The sequence below is a fragment of the Arachis ipaensis genome, chromosome B4, assembly GCF_059453495.1.
Source record: "Arachis ipaensis isolate K30076 ecotype BB chromosome B4, ASM5945349v1, whole genome shotgun sequence".
NCBI lineage: Eukaryota > Viridiplantae > Streptophyta > Magnoliopsida > Fabales > Fabaceae > Arachis > Arachis ipaensis.
Window position 1 is genome coordinate 142581474 of NC_142439.1, and position 21123 is coordinate 142602596.

The following is a 21123-nucleotide window of genomic DNA, read 5'->3' on the forward strand; positions in this document are numbered from 1 at the left end:
GGCTTCCGATATGGTGGTGGCATGACATCATTATACTGGGATCTCTCCCACAGATCTGGCCCATTCAGAGGACGTATCACTTTCTGGTAGTACCTCAGGTAAGCATCCTTTTTGTAATGGTCATCCACAAACGACTCCAAGTCCAAACCTTTGAATGTTATGCAGCTAATGGCATGAGAACAGGGTAGCCCGCTCATCTGCCACCTCCTACAGGAACACTCACAAACAGCCAGATCTACAACAAATTTGTCTAACCCACACATCACCTCATACTTACTAGCAGCTGACCAAAATGGCCTCCAGTCCCTAGAATGTTTTACCCTTTTCTCTAGCTTCTTCAATATTGTTAGCATAATGTTACCCTGGTACACTTGAATCCTAGCTCTATTGGCAGTCCATCTAGTCATTATATAGACCCTAATGTCCTCTAACATAGTGACAATTCGTTTTTCTCTAGCCTTAACTATGACAGAATTAAAACTCTCACTCATGTTGTTAACAAGGGAGTCACACTTTGAATAAAATAAAAAGCGAGAACGGGACCAGAACCTGGGTGGAATGCTGTTCAAGTGCCGAAATGCATCCTCATTCTTGAGTCTCAGTGTCTTCGTCTCCTTCTTCCAGTCTTTCCAGTGCGTAGACTTTGCACATCTCCACATTTGATTCTTCAGCTCCAATCCAGGAAATTTCTTCCTGAAGTTGTTATACAGATGCCTCACACAGTATCGGTTGTCCACCCCAGGGATGACTTCCTCAAGAGCTGGTAACAAGTCCTGCATCAGAAAGGTAACCCAACTAATTAGTATAGTCTTCACCATAAGTTATAAAATGCACAAAAAATTTCAAATTAATGTTTACCTTCTGCTGATCCGACATGAATGTACACTTTCCAATTTTATCAGCACCCAGATCATCAGATAAGTGTCTCAGAAACCAAATCCAAGAATCCTTGGTCTCAGCTTCAACCACCGCATAAGTAATAGGAAAGATCTGGTCATTAGGATCTCTTCCTATTGCAGTCAGTAACTGGCCACCCTGAGGAGTCTTTAAGAAACACCCGTCCAAACTGATAAAGGGTCTAACATGTTGGAAGCTCTTCTTGCATGCATTGAAGCAGACATACAATCTCTGGAATAGACAATAGTTCATCAATTTGGGGTTCTGGACCTCCTGGACAAAATCTGGGCTCCTAATCACTTTCAAGCTGACAGATGAACCTGGATTGGCCCTTAGAATTTCCGCACAGTAATCATTAATCCTTCTATACTGCTCCCTAAATGCACCCTGAATTTGACTTAGTGCCTCTTGCTTCGACTTGGTTGCCATGGACTTGGTCACAGTAACATTCCACTTCTTGTGTGCCTTTGCTTGTAACTCCCTTATTTTAATCCTTGGATTAGACTCTACCTTCTCTTTAAACTGGGCTCCAAGCCACTTAGTGTGCAGTATCCCAACTCTGTGTGTTTGCATGCAGGTGTGTTGGAGGTTCAAGCTTCTTAACTGCCAGGTGGATTCATCCCCAACCCTATGTGCATAGAGCCAGAATGGACAGTCCTTCTGACACACGACTCTAACCCTGACCAAATCACACTTCTTAATTTTGATGCTCCTAGCCGTATGAACTGCATATGCCAGCACAGTCTCCTTAAATTCTTGTCTGGATGTATAAAGTGTCCCTACCTCCCACCTATAGCTGCTCATATCCTTCAAAGGTTTATGAACTGGAAACCTTTGACCCACACGATCTGATATATCATCAGCATCATTCTCAGCATCGTCATCATCCCCTTCATCCCCACCAATCATGTGGTCCATCTCCAACTCATCACTATCTGCTCCATCCTCATCACTAAACTGATTTATACCTTTACCCTTTTCCTTGCCAGTAGTAGTTTTTTTCGGCACAGAATTACCATCATCAAATCCACTATCACCCTCAAAATCCTCATCACTATCAGTGAAGTGCACCTCTCTTGCACTGTCCCCCTCCTCATCAGATGGCATGTACTCAGGGTCCTCACTTTCTTCATTAACTCACTTCCATCTACCTGAAACTCATCCCCCACATCTCCACCCTCGATTGCCTCATTAGGTTCGGCACTGGCCCCTGCTGCCTCAGCCCCGTGCCCTTCGAAAACAACCAAGCCAAGCCCATCATATGTTCCCTCTTCTGCAACTCCCCCAACGTCAACGTAACCCACTTCTGGAAACGGCTCGGCATCGCCCACATCGTGGACCATATACAACTCTACCAAGCCCCGTAACCCAGCAATGTTGCACATCTCGATTGCTTCTGCATCACCCTTCAGTATCTTCAGGCAAGTCTCCAAATCATCAAAGCTTGGATCTTTATACCACAACGCAACAATGTTGGCCTACAAGTACCCAAACTGCCTTAGTTCTTCATAAGCCTCAAACAAAGACCAACGATCGCTGTCAATGTCCTCGATGATGGTACTTTGACCCTTCAGGTACTTAAAACCCCCCTCCTCATATCCGAATGCACCCCCATGATGCACCCTCACGTTCATATACACCATCTTCTGCTCAGTCAACCCTGGCATACAGCACAATACATTACTCACAAACATATATACAAACCCTAGCTATAGCAGTAGACTCAAAAGCCTGCATTCAACCCCAAAATACTCAGACAGAGCAACATGGTGATGAAATGCAAACCCCCAACATGTTGTGAACAGTTGACGTGATTGCTTGAGGGATAGAAAGTAATCGTACCTGAACAATCAGCTGTTGCAGCGATGAAGATCACTCACCAATGTCTCAGCATACTGATTCTCAACCTTAACCCCCCAACAGCGACAATGCTTTCTGTACACCTTCTTCACACCTATGTCTGGGGGTTTCACACCAACGTTTCAGTTTTCAAGTGTTTCAAGGAAGTTTATGAGTTACTTCATGAGGAGGTGTGCACTTTGCAGGAATAAAAATTAAGGGAGAGAAACGGAAAGGGCAGAGTTGTCATTAAAATTTATTTTTGGTGCGAAAGGACTATTTTAATACAACTGTCAACTTTGGGGACGATTTTGTTTAAAAATAAAACTTAGGAATGAAACAAATTTTTGACCCCTACGTTAGGGACCAAAATTGAACTTAACCCTTTAAATAATGTATGTGGCTGACGAAGTAAGCATGAAAGAGATATTTTCGATCTATTAGCAAATACGACACAAATGTCTGTTATCAAATTATATGTTGAGTTTAAAAAATTGGTTGGGTTGATTTAAAATATATTTAAATGTTATATTTAAATATTTTAACATATTTAATATTTAAATGTGGAGTTAATATTCAAATTGTCTCTTAAAATTTGTCTCAAACTTTAAATTAGCCTTTGAAATTTTAATTACTTCAATTTGGACTTTGAACTTTTATTCTATAACTCAAATTAGCCGTTCAAATAATTTTTGTTAATGTAACATGCTGACGTAAATAGTTAGTACCATATGTCATAACAACACTCGACCATGTGGAATGAAGGGATAATGCATCTGTTAGGCTGCCTTTGTTTTATAGAACTAGGATTGAGACTGAAAGACTAGGACTGAGAATTGTATTTGGTAATTAAAGACGGAAAAAAAATTTAGTTCTTTCGCTTCATTACCTGCAGAAATTGGAGACACATGTGACCGAAAGTTTTAGGGACAGAAATTGAAATTTTAATAATATTTTTTTTCAAAATATTCTCATATAATTTTTTAAAGTCTAAATTTATCCCTCAATCTCTATATTTATTTTAAACTAAACATGATACTGAGACATAATCCAATCTTGTATATTTTACACCAACATGATACAAAGATTTAATTTAGTCTCAATCTCTTAATCTCTATTTTTTAGTTTCAGTCTTCCTTCTAAACATAACCTTAGTGAGATGTGGCATGCTAACATGGACGATAGTGCCACATGTTATAACACAATTTTTTCACGTGTCAGTTATGTGTTACGTGTTATAATACGATTTGTTCATATATCGTTAGTATATTATCATTTTAAATTATTCAAATTGTCTCTAAATTTTCGCTCATCATTCATTGTAAACCTTAAAATTAAAGAATGAGAATCAAATTAGTCTTTGAATAATTTTATTCATATTTATGGATTTTTTTAAAATAAATAAAATAAATATTTTATTTACTAAAATAGGTAATTTATACCATTTTTATTGAAATCTATTTTATTACCTTTTTCGTTTACTATTGTAAATAATTTTACTTTGAACATATCTCGATTATACTTAAAAAAAATCCCATTTTTATTTCATGAGTTTATCATTATTAATATTGTTTGAATCTATTAATTTTTTTATATATTACATAAATACAAAATTTCTTATAAATATTTTTAAATTTTTTATTTTGATCGTATATTTTTTATAATAATTTAATGTTAATAAATTTATAACATATAGTTATATTATTCAATAAGATAAATATATGATCGACTACAATATGAATTTTTTGTATTGTGATCTAAATTATGTCTATTGCCATCAACACTAATTAATTAATAAAAAAATCACGTATATGAAAATTATTACAAAATGATTTGCTTAAAAAATATATAAAGAGAATGATTAAATTTATCTTTTATATAAACATTAATAACCTTCTTTTTTTTTTCATTTTTCCTCTTTTTCAAATTCATTATCAAAATAAAACCTTCACGCACCTTTGTTCATAAACTATATATCATTGGAATTGAAAAATGATTAATGGACTAATATAATAAGAAAGCAAACAAACAAAATAAAAAAATGTTAAAGCATCTTTCATCATCAGCTCTTAATTTCATATTTTAAAATTTTTGAAATAGTTTTTTTATTATGTAATAAGAATTTCGTCTAATTTATATGTGAAGAATAGAAAGGACATTAGAAAATTTAAAAGATATTAATAATTTTAAATTTATAAAATACAAAATAAAAAATATTTTAGAGACTATTTTGATTCACATTTTTTAATTTTAAAAGTTAAAATGATCAATTCTAAATAAAAATTTAGAAACCAATTTAAATCAATTAAAATAATAATATACTAATGATATGTGAATAAATAATGTTACAATACAAAACATAAATAAATAAATCATGTTATAATATATGACATTATAGTCTATATCAATATGTCATGTATCACTAACAAAAATATTTTCTTTTTTTTTTTCATTTTACATGGCCACATCACCTCAGTATGGTATTAACAAAAATTATTTAAGAGACTGATGTGGATTACGAATGAAAATTTAAAATCTAAATTGAAACAATTAAAATTTTAAAATATAATTTAAGGTTTAAGACAAATTTAAAAAATTAATTTAAATATTAATTCTTTCAATATATATTTAAATTAAATATTATATTATTTAATATACTAAATTCATACGTATAGGGTTACAAAGCATCACTAATTGTATATATTACATAATCATATTTTCCATAAATAACAATTAATTAAATATTATTTAATATATATTTAAATATATTCATAATTTCATACCTACCCAAATCTGAAAATATGACGCACGTTATTTCACTTACTAATCGTAAACTATTAGTTTTTTTTATAACTACAATTAATACCAACTAATTTCACTCACAAATTTTATAAATCTTTTTTAGTTCAACAAGCAAAAAAAAAAAAAACTAATATATACTAAAATAATAGATTTAAACATATAATACAAATAATTTTACTCTTTAATTATATATTATTATTTTTCATAACTATTAATTAATACTAACTAATTTAACTAATAACTACACATAAATATTTCTTTAATTCAGATTAAAAAAAATATACACAACTAGTTATCACTATCATTGACTAAGAATCCGTTTGAATAGTGGTAAAAAAAAAATTTTGGTTGAGTAAATCCCCGTAATAGTCCCTGAGATTTGGGTCGTTATCCAATGTGATCCCTGAAATCCCAATTGCATCATTATAATTCTCCAGATACGGCTCCAGGCACCATAATAGTCCCTAGACAGTTTTCCGGTGATGAGTCATCAACAAGACGCTGAGGTGCCCTCATTTTGCCACGCTGGATGGTGCCAACGGCTAGTTGAGCTGGCACAGTTTCAATTTATACCCAATGTGGTCCCTCCCACTATATTTAACCCTAAATTCCCAAATGTTCAGTAAGTTAATTTCTTCTTCTTCTTCTTCGTTCTTTTTCCATTCTTGTTGTTGCTGTTGTTCCTGGAGCTGGAAGTGAATATCCATGATGGGTGGTGGAAGCACTAGAGTTGGAAGCTCTATTAGTTCACCGTGCAGTGGCCATCGGACGAGAACGCAAAGCAGGAGCAGAAGATCCGGGGTGCCGGAATGGTGCGGTTGCGGCTGCCGGCCAGTTCTCAGGTGGTCTGAGACAAATTCAAACCCAAATAAACCATTTTTTGGTTGTCCCAATCATAATGTGAGTTATCAGTATTACTTGTGTTGTTATGATTGCTCCTTCCTACACTGACTGCTCTTCTCTTGTTCTTCTTCCCTGAAGTTTGAGCATGTTACATGTTTGCTTGATTACAGACAAGTGAAAAGAGATGGTGTGGGCTTTTTGTGTGGGCAGATACTGGGCAGGATGAACCAGTTGAGAAACCAGAATCTTATGGAGATAATCATGAAGTGAAGATGAACTTTGATTGGAGGCTTGGGAGATTAGAAGAAGATGTTCGGAATCAAAAATTGGTTAACCAATTGTTGGTATTAGTTGTGTCTGTATTGATTGTGTTAATTGTTATCCTGTATTGTAAAGCTTGAGTTAAAAGAGTTGGTGGTGTGTACCCTGTATTCATTGAATGAACAATATATAAAAAATGATAACATGATTATGGTATTAGAAACTGTTGAATAGTGTTTGTTGATGGAATATAAACTTGGATAACTCAATTAATTAAAACAGTATTATGCTAAAGAAGGCATCATAAGTGATTGAAAACTAGCTAACACTGAATTAAGATAATGATTCAAACTTAAAAGATAATTGTATTAAGATAATGGTTCAACTTAACACAGTTAGTCACATAACACAAAGGGCAGCCATCTAACATGAGCATGTTAAACAAAGTTGCCTCAAAAGGGAGGACTTTACAGCAAAACATAAAGGATTATTTTTTCCTTGTGTAGTCTTTGTCTAGCAAAAAGTATTAACATTAAAACAGATAGCCCTATACATATTAAGCTAAAGTCTTCAATTCTTCTTTCTTGGAGCCTTAAATCCTGGAGTTGGGATGAACTTCATGTAATTGACAAGTCTTGTTGCAGTTTCTGAACTAGCACCCTGCATGGGATTCACTGGGACAGAAGTTGCTAGTGGAGAGGATCTTCTCCTTGGTGATAATTTTGAAGGCCTTTTTATTCTATGATCCTAGATAGAAATTATTTACGTTACACATAAATGATGATTCACTTGAATCACAAAAAATTTAAGAAATGTAAATAGGAAGTTACCTTTTGAGAATCTTCTAGGTCACCTAAACAAGTCTTATTATCCAGATAATATACCATTGTTCCTTCTTGATCTTCTTTAAAATCACTCCGTGATGAAACATAATATCCAACATCTCTTCCATCTGAAAAAAAAAAATTTTAAAATTCATTACTTGACAATCAAGATAAACACAAATAGATTTTTCTGTCCTATTTACACTAACTATTCAATTAAAAAAAAGAAAAATACATATATACAAACAGATTTTAGTGTCTTATTTACATAATTATTTGCAAGATATAGTTACTTTATTTAGTACAAAATAAATATAATATTATTGTTTAATTAAACCTTTAAACGTGAATTCATAATTATGAAGTTTATTTTTTTCCAAAAATACACAAAAATCAGCTATACAAATATATTTGTATGTATGTGTATATACACGTTTGTATGTGTGTTATCATATATATATTTATTTTATATTTTATATTTTAATATGTATTATATATAAATTAAATAATTGAATGACAAATTAAGTAATTGAATAACAAACTTCAGTTTTATGTGTTGTAGCCTGTATGTGTCTGTTTTAATTTTTGTGAGAATAAATCATATTCTAAATTGAAACAATATGTTTTGAAACAATAAATCATATTCTGAAGTTCAGTTTGTATTTTGTCCTCTGGTAACTGGCAAGTTGGCAATCCCATAATAAGTATGCAACAAATATAATATTGACTCGTAGCTAGACGTGGAATTTTTATTTGAATATGTATATTTTAAGTTCTATATCATCACATCTTATACAAACTTAATAAAGAGTATACTTTTCTAGTAATATGTTGCTATTTATTTTCAATCTTCTAATAAAATTAAAATGACTTAAGTTAAATAGACCTTTTAAAAATTCTCATCATTATACATAAGAACTGATAAGAGTTTTATCAAACAGATATTAGACATCAACAGATAAGAGTTTTATCAAACAAAACATTCATGACTATGAAACAGAGCATTATTTTCAAACAGAACATGACCATAATCAAACAGAGTTTCTCATGAAATCCTAACCTAATCAAACCATAGAACCATAGTAGCAGAAAAAAAACCAAAATTCCAACCACACTTACAACACAAACATATACAAAAATCATCATGTATTGCAAAAAAAGAATAAAAAAAATTTACCTTTACAAATGGCAGAATCTCTTGTTTCCGACACAGGTGGAAACAAACGATGAAGTGAAACTTGATTTTGATATCTTCTGACTGCAAGAATTTCAACCTCACCAAAGGAACCCTAAGGAAATAAAAGAGCATTATTTTCAATCAGAGCATGACCATAATCAAACAGACCATCTCATAAAATCCCAACCTAATCAAACCCTAGAACCATAGTAATAGAACAAAAAAAAAACCATAATTCCAACTAGGGCTGGAAGTGAGCCGAGCTGAGCCGAGCTAGGCCAAGCTCAAGCTCGGCTCACGAAAATTGAGCTTGGCTCACGGCTCAGCTCATTAACAATCGAGCTTATTTCTTAAGCTCAAGCTCGGCTCACCAAAAGCTCACGAGCTGGCTCGAGCTCACGAGCTGGCTCAAATAAGAGAAACATAGATACATAATCTATAATTTTATATTAATAAATTATAACTTATATATTTTTAAAAATATTTGAAAAGATCAATTTTATATATTGTTTATCTATCAATAAATTATAAATTTTTTATTTATGTCCTATATTAAAATTATATGTAAAAAATAAATATAAATATTAAATAATTAAGATTGTTATAATATATATATAATCAAGCCAGCTCACGAGCTAATGAGCTGAGCTTATCCAAGCTCAAGCTCGACTCATTTAATTTATGAGCTCAATTTCAGGCTCAAGCTTGGCTCACCAGCTCACGAACTTAGCTTATCGAGCTGTTAACGAGTCGAGCTCGAGCTGGCTCATGAGCTGGCTTGACTCACTTCCAGCCCTAATTCCAACCACACTAACAACACAAGCATATACAAAAATCATCATGCATTGCAAAAAAAAGAATAAAAAAGTTACCTTTACAAATGGCAAAACCTCTTGTTTCTAACGCAGGAGGAAACGAATGATGAAGTAAAACTTGATTTTGATATCTTCTGACTGTAAGAATTTCAATCTCACCAAAAGAACCCTAACGTAGTGGCATTCATGAAGAGAGGAGGAAGAAGAAGAAGAAAAGAAAAAGACAGAGGGTGGAAGTAGAGAAGACAAGTGAAGAGATGGTGTGTTTTTTATGAAGTGCGTTTCATATTTCTTTTTGGGCCAAACGACGACGTTTTTGTCAAATTGGGGCGCCAATCCAAAACACCAACGTTTTGGCTTAATCCAACGTGGCAACTTCGTGACACATCAGATCGTCGGTGATGACTCATCACCGGAAACTGTCCAGGGACTATTATGGTGTCCGGAGCCGTATCTGGAGGATTATAATGGTGCAATTGGGATCTCAGAGATCACATTTGGTAACCACCCGAATCTCAGGGACTATTATGGGGATTTACTCTTTTTGGATTTTAAATTATAAAAAGTCACTTTAATATTATTTGGTACTATTTTTAAAAGATATTTTTAATTTTTCAAAAAATTATTTAAGAGTTTTTGAAAAAGTCTCTCTTTTTCAAAATTTGTTTTATCACTCTTATTTATTAAAATAAGTATTTCTAAATAAGTATTATTTGGTCATTAACAAAAATGTACTCGAATTTTGTTATCGACAAAAGTACCCTCAAATAATTTAAAAATCTGACAAAAATATCTAACATTAGATATGTATTCTCAAAAAATGTTTTAGAGATTGAATTTTGATCCATTTTTCGTAAGCATGATTAGAAAAATGAGATATTTTTATTCTTAAAATTTGGTGATTTTTCGTTAAGTATATATATTTTTTTATTTCTTTTGTCAACAACCAATAATACTTTTAAAAAATCACAAAAAATATATAATTAGCAAAATATCATTAAATTTTAAGAATAAAAATATCTCAATTTTTAATCATGTTTGTAAAAAATCGTATTAAAATTCAAGTTCTAGAATATTTGTTGAGAAATGCATATTTAATATTGAATGTTTTTATCGCGTTTTAAAATTATTTGAAAGTATTTTTGTCAATAACAAAATTTACGTATATTTTTGTCGACGATAAAATTATTTAAATATATTTTTGATAGTTTACCTAAAAAATATAAATACAAAATAATTTATTTTAATATAAATTTTATTATTTTTTAAAATTTAATTAAATTATTTATTTAAATTGAGTCTAAATAACTTGTTAATTTTTTTAAATTGAGATAGTTGTTGATTATTGCTTGCTCCTATTGCTCGTTGTTGGAGGTAAAGAAGTGTGGCTAGTGAGTAGTGAGTAGTGACTACTGTTGAAAGAGAAAGGAAATCATTCAGGAAGGAGGGGGGAAGGAGTCACGGGCGGCAACCACACATGTGACGCATGTAAATAATACACTCCTTACATACTGTGTAATGTCAAATGGCGCTTCCAATTTTCCATCAAACTAGGACTGGTAATATGTGTTTTATTTGTGAATATTAAGTCTGATTTAATCTGATCAAATAAGATTGTCTATTCAATCTGTTGTAGATAAGATAGCGTGTGGTATAAATTTATTTGTCGGTAAGATTAAAGGGATTGAAGGCTGAGTTTTTAGTATATTCTATTCTAATCACTAAGTTAATTATTATTTAAATTATTAATTTAATATATTTTTTATTTAAAAAATAATATTATAAAAATTTAAAGTCAAATAAAGAATGACAAAATATTTATTTTTATTTGTATTATTTTAATATTATTAAAAATTTAATGATTATATTATTTATAATTTTATATTAAATTTTTTTAAAAATTTATTATTTTTAATTTTAATTTAAATTTAATTTTTATTTTTTATTTTATTAATATGTATAAAAAAAATTCAATCGAATAGAATAAAATTAAAAATTTTAGAATGTAAATAAAATTAAAATTAAAATATTTTTTAATTTATAAATAAAATAAAATTTTAAAAAATTACCAACTTGTAAATAGAATTAAAATAGAATTAAAATATAATCTAAACCATATTCTATTTTACATATCGCAGTACTACGTGTGTGTTTGGACTACAGTTTGCATAGATTGATTTTGCAAACTTGATTTTCATGAAAAGTAAGTTTGTGTTAACGTGATTTATGTTTGGCAATCTTTATGTCAAAATGGATTATAGTAAAATAAATGTTGTTTGAATTATACTACTCAAAATCACTTTTAGATGAAAATTACTAAAAGAGACATCAATTAAAAAAAATTACAATAAAATAATGAGAATTATAATTATAAATTTTACATAGTCCAATAAAAAATAAAAAATTTCAGCCGAAACAAAAATAAAGTATAATAAAATATAAAACGAGAACTCACGTAAATAAAAAACGATAAAAATTTTATAAAACTAACAATATATATCATATGAATAAAAGAAATATAATAAAAGATAAAAAAATTCATATGAACTATATCAAATAAGAAAAATAAAATAAACTTCATATAAGATATAAATACAGTGCATAAAAGAGGAAAAAAATAGAATTCATATGAACAAAAAATAATAAGAATACCATAAAAAAATTAATAATATACTTGAGAGATTAGAACATTGAAAAAAATAATATAGAAAAAAAGTCAATAATAAAAATAAATAAAAAATAAAAAAGAACAAAGTCAAATAAAAATAAAAAAGGCACTCTACATATTAAACATAAAGAACAGTAAATAATAAAAAAAATTCATATGAACTAAAAAACAATAATAAATAAAAATATAAAAGGGAGTACTATACATTTTATAATATTAAACAAAAAATATTTTATAATTTATTTTAGTGTCATTAGTACTCTTTAATTAGTATCATTTTGGACTATAAATTTTTATTTTTTATGACTCTTTTGTTACTTATAATTAGTATATAATAAAAACAAAAATAAAGTACAATAAAAATAAAAAATAAAAAAAAATCATACAAACATAGTATATAATAATCACAACCAACAATATATATTATATGAACAAAAAAATTATAATAAAAAGTAAATAAAATTTATATAAATAAAATTAAATAAAAAAAATTTTATACACAACATAAATATAGTACAATAAAGGATAGAAAAAATAATTTATATGAACAAAAAATAATAAAAATATCTTAAAAATTAATAAAAATAAAAATTTATATCTAGTTGTGATATAAATAAAAAAATATAATAAAAATATAACAATAAAAAATTAAAAAAAATAACATCAGAATACTAAAAAATGATATGAAAAGTATTTATCATATAAATAAAAAATACAATAAAAAACATAAAAATAAAAATATGAAAGAAAGAACTAAAAATTAAAAAAATTAAAATCTTTACCTTGGCAGTGATAAAAACAAATCTAAAAAAAATCTATAACAAAGAATATACAAAAAATTACGTTCAAAACGCTCAAACTTTTCTATTCAAACAAATACTTTGGCAATATAATAACCTCAATATGAAAATAAGAAAGACGTGCAATCTTATGCTACCACAGGAAAAACAACGGACACTCAGTGTCCCTCTTGAAAGGTTAATGCTCATCTATATGGTTTAACATAAAATCATCCTAATTAAATCTAATGTAATTTTTTAGGTTGAACAATTATGGGTTGTTCTTTTCAATGTAAAATTAACAGTTGAAAGTCATCAATTAATAATTTAATTAAATATATTAAATTATCTAATAATTTTTAATTAATAAATTCACATAAAATTATTTACTACACATTGAGTGTGTGTTTGGATTACAGTTTGTAAATGGGAGTTTGTATAAAATTGATTTTGCAAACTTTATTTTAATAAAAAGTAAGTTTGTGTTAAAGTGATTTATGTTTGATAATTTTTGTATCAAAATTGATTATAGTAAAATAAATATTGTTTGGCTTATACCATTTAAAATCACTTTTAGATAAAAAATTACTAAAATAGACCTCAACTTAAATAATATTTTTTATATTATCCTATCATTTTAATTTAGATATTTAAATAGATCTTATTAATTAATTTTATAATAAAATTAATATTTATTTACTAAAATAAAAATAACATATAAAAATAGATAAAATATATTTTTAAATAAAAATAAAACAATATAAATTTTAGCTATATATATATATAATCAAATATGTTACATTTTTTTTAAGTATTAACTAAGAATGTTACTTTAGTATTTTTTTACATCGTACTCTTATTCTAATACTCTCAATAATCTTATTCTTAATATTAATTTGGAATCCAACATTTATGATTTTATTATTATTTATGATTAATTTTTTATTTAATTTATTTTTTTAATAGAATCATAATCTATGTTATAAAAAATTACACTAAAATATAGTATATGAGAATTATCATTATAAAAGAGAGTACTAAAAATAATAAAAAATTAAATATTTATTTTATAGTAATAGAAACAAATCTGAAAATTTTTTATGATCTTTTTATATAGTATATTTTTAGTATTTTTAGTACTCTTTTTTTAGTATGCTATAATTTTTTACTATTATTATTATTATTATTATTATTATTATTATTATTATTTATAGTTAATTTTTTTGTTTAATTTACTTTACCTAATAGAATCAATAAATCATATTATAAAAAGATAATAACAAACATAATACACAAAAAATCACAATTATAAAAGTGTATAATATCAAATAAATAGTTGAAAAAAATAAAAATAATAAATAATAAAAAAATAGAGCTCATATAAATAGAAATAATAAGAATTTTATAAATAATATAATAACATATATGAAGGATAAAGTTGGTAAAAAATAAATAAATGGTTAATATCCATGGCTAAAAGCTGGTTAGGAAAACCCAGAAGCTAAAAATAGTTGCTTCTTGTAAACGTTGGTTTTGGTAGCAAAATCACTTCTGCGTTTATGAAAAAAAAAATTTGCCAAACCAAAAGTTGAAGCTTTCAAGAAGTCTAAACGTGCTTCTTCTCTTCCAACGAGTTTCCCAAACACACCCTCAAGGTTTTTACCAATTTTTATATCTATAAACAAAATTTATTTCAAGAAGTCTAAACGTGCTTCTTCTCTTTCAAGAAGTCATTGAGTTTTTACCAATTTTTATATCTATAAACAAAATTTATTTAAAAAGAAGAAACTTAAAATAATATACACCGTATTAGGAAGTTTAATACATGAGAAACCTGCTTGTGGGATTTGATTTAAATGTAGCATAAATTAACTCCAACATTATTACTTTGTCCCTATAATATTATTTTTATTTTATTTTTTAATTTAATTTTATTTTTAATTTAATTTTATTTTTTGAAAATTTAAATATAATTGCGTCACATAAAAATAAATGCATGTACATAAGATTTCACCTTATAATCCAATGGATCCCACATGTTATTATTGCATTGTATCAAGACAACAATGATTGATCCAATGACACTAACTTACGTTGAACTGGGGACATCATTGGTTCTTCTTAGAAACTATTTAAGCAAATAAATAAAGAAAGAAACAATAACCTCCACCCAACTTAGAATTATAGAAGATGCAAGAACAAGAAGCATCTTGTGTAGTGGCTATGATGCCAAGTCCTGGCATGGGACACTTCATCCCAATGCTAGAATTAGCCAAGAGACTCATCCGCCACAATAATCTAACTGTCACCATCATCATCCCCTCCAGCAACCCTCCCTCCACCGTACAAACCACCCTCCTCCGCTCCCTCCCCACTTCCATCTCACACACCTTCCTCCCCTCAGTCTCCCTCTCTGACCTCCCTTCAATCACCAACCCAGAGCTTGGTGTCGCTCTCACCGTCCTCCGCTCCCTCCCCTCCTTCCGCCGCACCCTCCTCTCCCTCTCCTCCACCCACCACCGTCTTGCCGCCTTCATCATCGACTCCTTTGGCTTAGATGCGATTGATATCGCCTCCGAGCTTCACATCCCTTCTTACATTTACTTCACCTCCTCCGCGATGGTTTTGTCCTTACTTTTACACCTTCCTTACTTGGACCAAACGGTCCAGGGCAACTTAAAGGATCTCACTGAACCGGTTCAGATTCCCGGATGCGTACCAGTTCATGGAAAAGATTTGTTAGTGCCGATTCAGGAGAGAAATAATGAAGCCTACAATTACATTCTTCACCTATCGAACCGGTTCAAGATGACACAAGGAATCATCAGTAACAGCTTTTCAGAACTTGAACCGAAAACCTTTAAGGAACTGCAAAAGGGTGAACCAGACATGATTCCGGTTTACTCAGTTGGACCGATGGTGAACGTAGACCAAACTAATGGGACTGCCAACAAATATTTAACATGGTTGGATGAGCAGCCACGTGGCAGTGTTTTATTTGTATGTTTTGGTAGCTGGGAAACCATATCTAGTGCTCAAACTCATGAGCTTGCTATTGGACTAGAGAATAGTAAGCAAAGATTTTTGTGGGTTGTCAAACGTCCTGACAACTTAGGAAATAGTACCTTTTTCAATGATATTAATGCGCAAGCCAACCATCTTGATTTCTTGCCTGAAGGGTTTGTAGAGAGGACTAGAGGAATGGGCCTTGTAGTGCCATTTTGGGCTCCACAGGCCCAAATATTGGCCCATAAATCTATTGGGGGATTCTTGACTCATTGTGGTTGGAATTCTATACTCGAGAGTATAGCTAATGGAGTACCGATGATCGCATTGCCACTTTGTGCGGAGCAAAAGATGAATGCGGTTTTGATTACTGAAGATTTCAAGGTGGCAACAAGACTAAAAATCGGTGAGAATGGGTTGGTGGAAAATGAAGAAATAACTATGGTTGTGGAGAAGTTGATGGAAGGTGAGGAAGGGAAGAAGCTTAGTTACCGAGTGAAGGAACTCAAGGATGCAGCTTCCAAAGCCCTAGGAGAAAATGGATCCTCCACAAAGCAACTTTCTGAGCTGGTTTTTATGTGGAAAACTCCATAGATATCACATTATATCTATTGATGTTGATTTAATAATTTTCCCATTTTTTTTCTCTTTGTACAATTAATTATTTCAAGTCTATATATTGCCAACTTTGGTACCATCTTTTTTTGGATTTAAACATCCCAGCTGCATGACTAAAGGTTGGCAAACAGGACAAAACCTGTTGGGTCGACTCGCTTAACTCATAAAAAGAAAATGGAAGAGACTAGAAATTTGAGACCATTATAATAAAAAAAAACTCGCATAACGAGTACCATCTAATTCATGGGTTTTGGCAGGACGGAAACGGGTTTGTCTGGCAGACTCTTGATTTTAAAATGATAATTGAATTTAAAACATTATTTTTGTGCTTGTATTTAGAATTTTGTTCATTTTACTTTTAAGTTATAATTTTGAATATGTTTGATTGATTAAAGATTTGAATAATGTTTAGTTATATATTTTAGACAATGTTTTGCTTTGGACAATGTTGATTTTATTATTTTGTTTTAAAAAACTTGGTTGATAATGATGTTTATTATATATTTAGAATTATAAAAATTTAATATTTATGAATTTAAAAATTATATTTTTTATGTTTTTAGAAATTATAATTTAGTTTATTAAAATGTTTGTAAAATTATATATTTTTAATATTTAATTATTTAATAATTTTTTTGAATTAAAAAAATTACGAATTTAGTCCGCCAACATGCCAATCCGCTATTAAGCAGAATAGGGTAGAAATTTAGAAGCGCCTCAATAAGCAGGCCTACCCGTTAAATGGTGGGCTTTTAACGGAGTGGACCAAAACAGAACGGAAATATCTACTTGTCATCCTGTGCTGTACACGGCTCCACACTTTTGTAAAATTAGAAAGGAAAATTTTAATTTATATACAAGTTATTTTATTGTATATAAATCTAATAAAATTTTTCTTTAAAGAAAGTTTATGATACTAATTAATTTTTCATATAATATCACTGCAAGAAATAAGAATTTAGCTATAGTTAAAATCGTGGCTAAAGTATGCAAATACTGTAGCTAATAAAAATACTTCTTTCACTTAAAATTAAGACTTTAATAATAGAGAAAATGAATTAGCATTAAATGGGTAAGTTCACAATTTATCTAATAGTATATAAAATTTAATTAGTTCTTGAAAAGACACCAACTTTTTTAGTAAGACTGTTCGGTTATTTGGGTAAATGGCGGTTTGAGTGGAATTGGGTCTGGAGCAACTGATTGTGAGGAGGACTCTGGACTTAAGCGCAAACTCTATGAGGAGAAGGGTTGTTTGAGTCGTCAGTGAGTTAGCGGGTGGGCTACCTGCAAGGACATTTTGATGCTAAAATTAATTTCCATACAATGTGGTGGTTAATTAGAGTAAAAGGTGACATACCTTTAAGATGACGTATCTTTGAGGAGGAGTAAGTCCCTCTCCATTTATATTCTGTGCTCGAATAGACCCTTTCTCTTAAACCTTTCCATTTAGAAGCTTCTGCTAGTTATTCAGGTCTTAAGTAAATTATGAGATAGCACGCAGATCACTTCTAGACATGGATTGAATGCCAATGAGTCGAAGATCCGTAAGTGGACTCATAGCCCTTATTGGGCCGGGCGGAACTGACACACAACACTGAAGTTTACTAATTTTTAAAGGTTTAATACTTCAATTTACTGTGAGAGAGTGAACCAATAAAATGAGAAAATGAAGATATTCTTATATATGATATGATGGTAGAAAAATACTATTTATTTTTTAAAATTTAGTTTTTTGTCAGTTTTTTTAAATTTTATTATTGTTTAATTAATTTAAATATCGATTTTCACGTATTAGTTATTTAAAAAATAAAAAAAATATTTTTTTATTTTTAAAAATTGAATAAATGATAATATTTAAAAAAAAATACCTAATTGTAATTATAATAGTGATTGTTATTGACATGTGACACAATTTTATGTTGGCGTGACAGATCTAACAACCCTTATTTTTTCATCTGTTAAGTATAATTATTTTTAGCTGATTCTAATATTTTAGCATAGAAAACATTTTAAATGCACTGGGAGTACCGGTATTCAAGTTGTTTTAACTGTTGATTTGAATTATAAAAAATATATATAATATATATTAATTAAAATCAACTGTTAAAATAATTGGAGCACCGGTGCTCCCCGGTGCACTTGAAATGTTTCCTTTAGCATAAATGGTACTCAATTTTGTCGCTTTTTAATTTGAATATGGAAGCAAAGGAAGTGTTGGACTCACGTATGGAGAGGAGGGGTGCTTCATCTCGTTGTGGGATCAGAGGAAGCAGAACTCGGACCCTGTAAGTTGTGTCTCTCAAAACGTAAAAAAATTTACCCAGAACAAAAAAAAAGGAGATTTTAAATTCCATTAGCTACAAATCGGACCATACGATTTGTGAAGCAAAATTTCATAACCAAAGAAATCACATGGTTCGAGTTGTTCTTCCTTTGGCTCAGAAAAAACTGTCCCATATTTTTGTCTTATACGCTATAATTCTATATTTAGGCAGATCACACCCAAATCTTCCATATCCATAAATTTGAGCCCAATTTTGTTGCTTATATTCACTGAATTAATTAACATCAGTTATCATTCATTTCTTTGGTTGGTAGAGGAAATAAATTTTACAGGTGAGCAAATAATTATTTTTAACTATTAAAAATTTAGACATTGATAAAATTGATCATATAAAATTTAAACTAATATTATACCATAAAAAAATAAATTATGGTTGACAAAAAATTTAATAATTAAATTTTGATTGATTTTAAAAAAAAAAAAAACAGATTAAATTTTTAAATTACTTTTCTTTTATCATCAGCTTTAACTTTTTAAAATCCTATTTTTTTCTCTTTGACAAAATCTAAAAAATCAAAACTCATCCCCATTAACTAAGAATTACTATCTCTTTTACTATTCTTATTCATCTAAACCTAACCTTAGTCTTAAATTGTCAAAACACAATACAACACAACACAAAAATTAATTAATCAATTGCTTTTTCAAATATTTCGAATTGGCAAGTATGAATATTAATCGTGATTACAAGAGAAATAGAAACAAAATAGAAGAACTGATAAAATGTTAATAGAATAAAGTATCTTTTTTTCCCGAACGTTTGGGGTAAGTCATATTTGTGTCCCTAACGTTTAAATCGTCCTATTTGTATTCTTAACGTTTATAAAAGTGATTCAATGTTATCCTACTATCAATTATACTAACAAACCAGATTATATTTTTCAATTATTCTCACTTGGATGTATTCAATTCATTCTCAATTAAGTCTCATTTGGATGTGTTCGATTTTAATATTATACTCATTATTTGTGTTTAGATTCAATTATGTCCCTAGAAAAGTGAATTATGTAAATGTTGTAGAAATTAGTTTCAACATTTGATGAGCTATTTTTTTGAGTAGATCATCGATTTTATCCCAAACATTTGTATTCTAACTTCAAGAAGAGATTTTTAAAACTCAAACTAAAGCACTCATGATGTATAATTGACGGCAGGATAACATTGAATCACTTTTATAAACGTTAGGGATACAAATAGAACGATTTAAACGTTAGGTACATAAATAGAATTTACCCCAAACGTTGGGGAAAAAAACGATACTTTACTCATGTTAATAACTAACTATTAATTAATTAATTAGTTAATTACTTGGATCAATGTTGGTGCTAAAGAGCTCCTTCAAATACATCTTTCTATCATATTATTAGGAGCGATGGCATCAAAATGCTTGACAATTATCTTCTAAAAATTTTCTTTAATTTTGTTCCATCCTCACCGTCATTACAGCTTTAACGTTGTACACAGAGACAGTGGTGAAATCTTATAACCAAATCATCACTAACACTACAAAAAAAAAAATCTTGCGGTCTTTGTAAACCTCACATAACTTATGTTTAATTTTCTTTTTATTTTTCTATAAATTGAAATACTGGTTTTGAATTTGAATTTGATGAAGAAGAGACAAGTCATAGCGAAGATCGCTATATCAATGAACAATCCACACTTTCGTTTATAAGTGCTATCTTCTTCTGCGAAGATGGATGTGGTAGCAAAGTTGGTAGAAGTAATTATGTGAGGTTCTGTTGGTAGATTAGCGATTTTTTTTTTAATCTGATTAGGAAAAGATAGAATTTTAAGTTGATGAAAAAGACGATGAATAGAGTAATTCTAAAAATTTAGTATGATTTTTTTAATTAAATTAATAAAAAATTATTGGTTAAATATTTTGTCAATTATAATTTATTATTTATAAATATAACATTAATTTTGAGTTTTTAAAGTCAATTTTATCAGCATTTTATTTTTTTATGATTAAAAATAATTATTTATTATTTAACAGGTTGAAATCTTATGTAAACATCCAATTCCGATCTAATGATATGTTAATTAGAGCTTATATGTATGGTTGAACATAAAATTATCTAAATCTAATATATTTTTTATATCTATAAGTATAGTTTGACGTTTTCTATAGACAAAATCTTAATTCAAAAAAGGAAACCTAAAATAATACTATATTAAGTAGTTTAAAATAATATTAAATTAATTCAAACATTTTTTTGATAATATCTCAAACACAAGGTGGAT

The 21123-nt window shown here is 29.3% G+C and overlaps 1 pseudogene across 1 annotated transcript; it reads left to right on the top strand.

The window, feature by feature from the left end:
* Window positions 1-15027: 15027 nt before the first annotated feature.
* Window positions 15028-16608, top strand: LOC107635339 (UDP-glycosyltransferase 72B1 pseudogene; annotated as a pseudogene). The gene has a single exon (XR_015880681.1). The product of XR_015880681.1 is annotated as a UDP-glycosyltransferase 72B1 pseudogene (transcript).
* Window positions 16609-21123: the final 4515 nt, after the last annotated feature.